The sequence below is a fragment of the Myotis nattereri genome (genome assembly GCF_964212035.1).
Source record: "Myotis nattereri genome assembly, chromosome: 12".
In the NCBI taxonomy this organism is placed as follows: Eukaryota; Metazoa; Chordata; class Mammalia; order Chiroptera; family Vespertilionidae; genus Myotis; species Myotis nattereri.
Genome location: NC_138087.1, coordinates 9,506,077 through 9,512,905, shown reverse-complemented (window position 1 = coordinate 9,512,905; position 6,829 = coordinate 9,506,077).

Genomic DNA, 6,829 nt, shown 5'->3' with positions numbered 1-6,829 from the left:
TTCATGCTGATACCTCAGCATGACAAAAAGCATCTCTGAGGCAACAAGCAAAGGGCAGAACACTTTTGTTGCTGGCAAAATCGATGACCAGCACAATTTTAATCATAAAGAGGCCGTCAAGCGTGCTAATGTTGCTAAGGGTGTGAAAGTGCTCACAAAACAATAGTCACAGGCAATTGAATTGGTAGAAAAATTGTTGATTGGATAAATGAAAAGCAGTTAGCTGGTGATAGCATTTCCCAGGCAGTGATATATGAAAAATTTGTTTAAGGCTAGTAGAGGGTGGTTTGATAAATTTAAGAAAAGAAGTGTTTATTTATAAATTAAACAGTACATTAGACATGTACTGTATATAAGTAATTCAATTTGCATTATTTCTAATGGGGAAAAAATGATCCAGTTTTTGAACAAATCACTTCTGGAACAGCCTTGCGGAACGAATTAAGTTCCAGAAATAAGGTGCCACTGTACTTTTCCTGCCTCCCCCTAAACCCTATCATTTCCTTCAGGGACTCCACTTGAAGTTGTTTCACAACTTGCTACTTCGGTTTTTTATTTTATTTTATTTTATTTTTTTAAATATATTTTATTGATTTTTTACAGAGAGGAAAGGAGAGAGATAGAGAGTTAGAAACATCGATGAGAGAGAAACATCGATCAGCTGCCTCCTGCACATCTCCCACTGGGGATGTGCCCGCAACCCAGGTACATGCCCCCGACCAAAATCGAACCTGGGACCCTTCAGTTCGCAAGCCGACGCTCTATCCACTGAGCCAAACCGGTTTCGGCAACTACTTCAGTGTTTTAAAACAATTCGTATTCCTCGGAACTAAGGTGGCAGCATAGGTAAACGCCTGTACTCACCACCTCCCACAACCACATTAAAATTACAACTAAAATACAGAACAACCATCATTCAGAACCACCTAAAAGCTGGCTGAATGGAAGTCCTACAACTAGAAAAGTAAAGGAGAAAGCACATAGAGACTGGTAGGAGGGGTGGAGGTGCAGAACCGGCTGGTCCGACATCCACAGGTGTGATTTTTTTAACTGGGAGGGAGATTGTCTGTGGAGGCTACCCGTGAGGAGCAAGGGGTACCAGCCCCACACCAGACCCCAGCCCAGGGTCCCAAAGCTGGGAAGAGACATCCCCCAACTACAGGCTGTAAAAACCAGCAGGGATTGTGGTTGAGTGACATGGAGGTTGCTGGAGATCCAGGTGTTCCTTTTAAAAGGCCAGTGCACTTGGACTCAATACCTTTGACCTCCAGCACCAGGTAGCTCTGGGGGACCCAGACACATATGGGGAGGAACTGGACTGTCTGAAATCGGGGCAAGAACAGAGGGGCTGCTTCCTCCCAGACAGGTGCATTGTTCCTGTGCTGGGACCACCCCTGTCCAGGGCTGACTGGCAGCCATAGCTGAATCTCAATTAGCCTGGAGCACACTGTTAGCTCCACCCTGGGGATTCCCTGAGGTCCCTCCCCATCCAATCTGCAGCCACACCCAAGGTGTTTGCAGCAGCTTTTCTATATGAATGGCCTGTCCTGGCTCAGGCTTCAGACTTTGCTAAAACCTCTCAAACAAGCTGCAGCTAATGATAGTGTGCCCCAAACCTATCAATAAAAGGCCCAAGACTCAGCACTAGCACCAGCCTACTTTTCTTCACAGCTGGGCATTGCCTCCTGTATAGCAGCTCTCCCACTGTAGTTGCAGCTGGTCCTCACAGCCAATTGGCCCGGAGGTCAACTCCTCCAAGAGACACCAACAGCAATCAAGGTTCAACTATAAGACTATGCACAGCTCACACAGGGGTGTACCTAAAGTGCCCAGCTCAGGTGACTAGGGAGGTTGAGCCACTGGGTCCTACAGGACACCTACTACACAAGTCCACTCTACCAATTCCAAGGGACATAATAGCTCTACTTAATACATAGAAACAAAAACAGGGAAGCAGCCAAACTGCAGAGACAAAGAAACATGGCACAAATGAAAAAAAATGGAACTCTCTACTGGATAGAGAGTTCAAAACCATGGTTATAAGGTTACTCAAAGATCTTCATGAAAGCTTCAAGGGACTTAGTGAGACTTTCAAGAAAGAACCAGTCAGAAATTAAGCATACATTAATTGAAATAAAGAACAATTTATAGGGATTCAACAGTAGAGTAGAGGATTCTGAGAATCAAGTCAATGATTTGGAGTATGAGGAAACAAAAAACACCCAATCAGAAGTGCAAAAAGAAAAAAGAACCCAAAAATATGAAGAAAGTGCAAGGAGTTCCTGGGACAACTTCAAGTGTACCAATATACACATTATGGGGGTGTCAGAAGGAAATGAGAGAAAGAAATTGAAAACCTACTTGAAGAAATAATGACAGAAAACTTCCCCTACCTGGTGAAAGAAATGTACTTACAAGTCCAGGAAGCACAGAGAGTCCCAAACAAGAGGAACCCAAAGAGGCCCACACCAAGACACATCATAATTAAAATGCAAAGGGTTAAAGACAAAGAGAGAATCTTAAAAGAAGCAAGAAAAAAGCAGTTAGTTACCTACAAGGGAGTGCACATAGGACTGTCAGCTGATTTCTCCACAGAAACTTTGCAGGCCAGATGGGAGTGGCAAGAAATATCCAAAGTGATGAATAGTAAGGACCTACAACCAAGATTACCCAACAAAGCTCTCATTTAGAATTGAGGGTCAGATAAAGAGCTTCACAAACATGAAAAAGCTAAAATGGTTCATCACCATCAAACCAGTATTATATGAAATGTTGAAGGGTATTATTGAAGAAGAAGAAGAAGACATAAAAAATATGAACAATAAAATGGTAACAAATACATATGTATCAACAATTGAATTTAAAAATCAAAATAAATGGACAAGAAATCTAATGAAAAAATAAACTGGTGAATAAAACAGAATCAGAGGCACGGAAGCATGGAATGGACTGAGGAATCTCAGAGGGAAGGTGGGAGGGGGGAAGGAATAGATTAACCAAAGATCTTACCTATGGACACAGGCAGTAGGGAGGTGAAGGCATGGGGTGGGGTGGGAACCAGGTAGAGAGGGTAATGGGGGTGGGGGGGAAGAGGGACATCTGTAATACTCTCAACAATAAAGATTTAAAAAACTTTCTTTATTCCTCTGTTTCATTTTGTATAGTTCCTATTGCTATGCCTTCAAGTTCACAGGCTTTCCTTCTCAATGTTTAGCTACGGTTCATCGCATCCAGTATATTTTTCATGACATTGTAGAAACTCAATTTGAACCTTTTTTTATATCTTCCATGCCCCTACCTTTTTGCAATATAGAATACATTTAAGAATCCTCTTAGTAGCCTGAGATGGGGTGCCCCCAGTAGGCCACTGTGTCCTGGCAGAAACAGGCAGGTGGAAGGGACAGAGCAGGGCTGCTGGAGCTCAGAGACCACAAGTGCAGTGGCAAGGACAGACCTTCAGAGCCGCATCTGTGCGTCAGGAGTTGGCTGCAGCATTTCAAGCCAGTGCCAAATTATGAAGAGTCAGGAACAGTTTTTACCGCCTGCAAAGAAGTCACCACCTTAGTGTTTCTGTGACAGACGACAAGGCAACCTGAACCTGGTGGTTGGTGCTATTTAGTCTGTGAAACATGAACACTCTGCCTCTCCTGCCTCCTCCAGGGTTGCTGGGGGGATCAAACTCACTCAAGACTGAGAATGTGCTTTGTCAACAGTAAAGAATTAAAGCTGCAGTGGTGGAATTCTTGAAGCCATCTAATTCATATCTGAGTTATAGGTGATTTGGGGATCGTCCTAAAGTCAGTGCCAAAGGAAAGATCACGTATGTCAAATTAGCTTTGATGGTCCCTTAGCTGGGGAATATGGAATGCAGAGTGCACATGGTTCTGTATAAATCAAGCTATAGGAATGAGTATAGATACTCAATCTATAAAGCATTGCATAGCATCAATAAAGGGTTCATAGGCCATATTATATAAAAAACTCATGCTGAAGACTAAACATCAGAATCACACTCAGCTCTCCAAACTCGTCACTCCTAATAGGCATGCAGGAATCAACAGAGGGAATAGTGGATTGCTGGAGGCTAAGACCAACAAGTAGTTAGCATAATTATGTGAGAAGTTCTTAGAAGGCTAATGGACTTTGATATTCAGCAAGGGCTGAAAAATCAGCACTGTATTACCCTGCTGCTGGCTGAATGGCTGAAGGCAATACCCTAACCTGATAATCCTTTATTGTTTACCAAACCTTACCATTGATATGTCTGTTTGCTTTGCTAAAGGGCAAATGTGTATTCTAATAAATAAAAAGCTAATGGATCTGGGCATTCAGGAGAACCTCTCCGCTAGAGAGTAAGGTCTCCACCTGGCTCCCCCCATGCCTTCTAAATTTATATTTCTTGTCTAGTAAATCCATTTGTGCATCAGCCCCTTCTCTAGAACTTGAACCTCAGCTGTGCCGGTAGCGACCTCACAGCAGATTCACTGTTCTGCCTTACCCCTCCCTCCCTCTATGGGATGATGAAGGATAGCAAAATTATCATAAATCTAAATACAATGCTACTTCATTCTAAGTATGTGAGTTTCTTTATCTGGGGTCCCTTAAATCCTGCTGTGGGCTGCATGACTGAATGCCAAATGGGAGTGTGTGTGTGCGCGCGCGCGCGCGCGCGCGCGTGCGCGCGCACACACCCACACACACAGACACGCACACACATGCACACACATCCATCCCTGGCCCCATCACTGAGAATGAAGTCAACATGGGTGTGTGCATTTATTTGGAAAGAATCCTCTACTTATTCCTAAGCAAATATCTGGTTTTAAAGCTGAGGTTGCTGGGTAATTTTCCAGACTGGGCACCTAAATGAATAAAGGAAAGCATGTATAATTGAATACCAGAGTCATGGTTTTTCTATGCTTTTCACACATTTGAGCGAGCTGCTTTTGTTCCTTGGTCTGAAGTATTTCAAGTTCTTCTTTAAACTTTCCCAGTATGTTTCAGCCAGGATGTTCCTCTACAGCCCATTTGTTTTTCTTCCCATCAAATGAAAGATGTAACATGCAGAAACAGCAGAACTGGCGGCAAATCCCTACTGCCCACTGTCAGGGGAAAGAGTAAGGATACCTTTTCCTTTCTGTGCACATAAGCACCAGGGAGAGTGGGGGCGAGAGCACACCACCCACCAAGGGAGTGCTGATAAGACTTGCAAAAGAAGTGACTATGAATTTCTCCTCACCCCTGCAAAGTAACTCCTCCCACCTGCAGCCCTCTGCCTGGCTAGTGCGTGCATGGTATCACCATCTGCAGAGACACCGCCACACACTCCACAGGAAACAGGAACCTGCTTTCTTCCCCTGTGAGTCTGGCTAGCTCACTGCTCATCTTCCGTGGAAGCCCAGCCCAGGGCGAGACAGGTCCTCGGGTGACTGTGAGGTTGGATGAGCAGGGGAGCACAGAGAAGAAGAACCAAGTCTCCCTGGAGTGATGGAGATCAGGGCTTGTTTGCAAGAAAAGACAGCTGATCTGAGCATTGAAGACCAAAGTTTATCAGCCACATCTTTTGTATACTGTGCTGTGACGCTGTGGCATCTGGGGCCTTGCAGGGCTAGAGGAATGGCCCTTCCAGGCCAGCCCATTCCTAGAGAGAGTAAGGGTCTCCCCTGGGAATAAGGGTCCCACCCAGAGCCCACACCCACATCTCCTTTCTATTTGCTATTTCTTTATCTACCTGTCCTAGTCATCCCAGTGCCAGGTACGACCCAGAGAGGGACAGTCCCCGTGCCACAGAGCCAGCTGAAATGATCCCAGCTGGCTAACCCTAAGCCTCCTCACCCTGCCTCGCCTGCTCCTTCCTACAGAAACCACAGTGAAGGCTCTTGTCCACGTTCCCCCGACGCCAGTGCTCCCCGGTGTGCGCTCCACCGCCCGTGGTGTGGTGTGTCCCCTCCTCTTGGAAACTGTGAGTGACAAACTATCTTTCAATGGCAGTTGTCTGTGGGCCTTGTCATACCTGAACAATAATAATAAAAACGACAAGTGGAAACACAGGACCATCTGCCACCCCGAGTTACCATCACTGAAGCCCACCTATTTGGCAATGACCTTAAAATCCATTTGCTTAACAAACTTTGATGAAGCACCTACTGTGTTGGAAATGATACAGTGAACAGGACAAACGCACCTGGCCCCGCCCCCAGGGGCTTCCGTACTATTGAGGGAAGTTGTTGTGCCAAACAACTGATACGCCAGCTCCGCCTGCAGATCTCCAGCCAGACAATGATCTAAAGCCTCCGGGACCCCGCTGCCCTTCCCCAGCGCCACTGTGGGACCAGAGCGAGTAAGTAGCTGTGCATGCTTGCTCCCGCTACTCCGTGGAGAAAACATATGGTCATCGAGCCCAGGAGTCTGAATGGAAAGATGCAAATGCCAAGTTCCAGCTTTGTGAACTGGAAACTATCCAAAATGTTATCTAAGAGAAGAAGGGATAAGTAAGTAGCTGTGTGCGCACGTGTGTAGGTATGTGCACACACATGTGTGCATGTCTGTGCACATGCATATCCACATGCGTGTGCATGTGTGTTTGCATGTACAGTGGAACACCACAGCAATAATAAAAAGATGGACTATTGGTACACACAGCAGCATGAATGAACCTCAGAGAAATTATGCCAATGGGAGAAACTAGTCATAAATAGTATAGACCACTGCTTTATGTAATTTAGACAAAACTAGCCCCTGGTGAAAGAAGTTAGAATAGTCTCTTGTGTGGGGGGCCGGGAGGGGTCAGGGGGGAGGAAACGTTCCGGATCTTGGTCTCAGTGGGCTT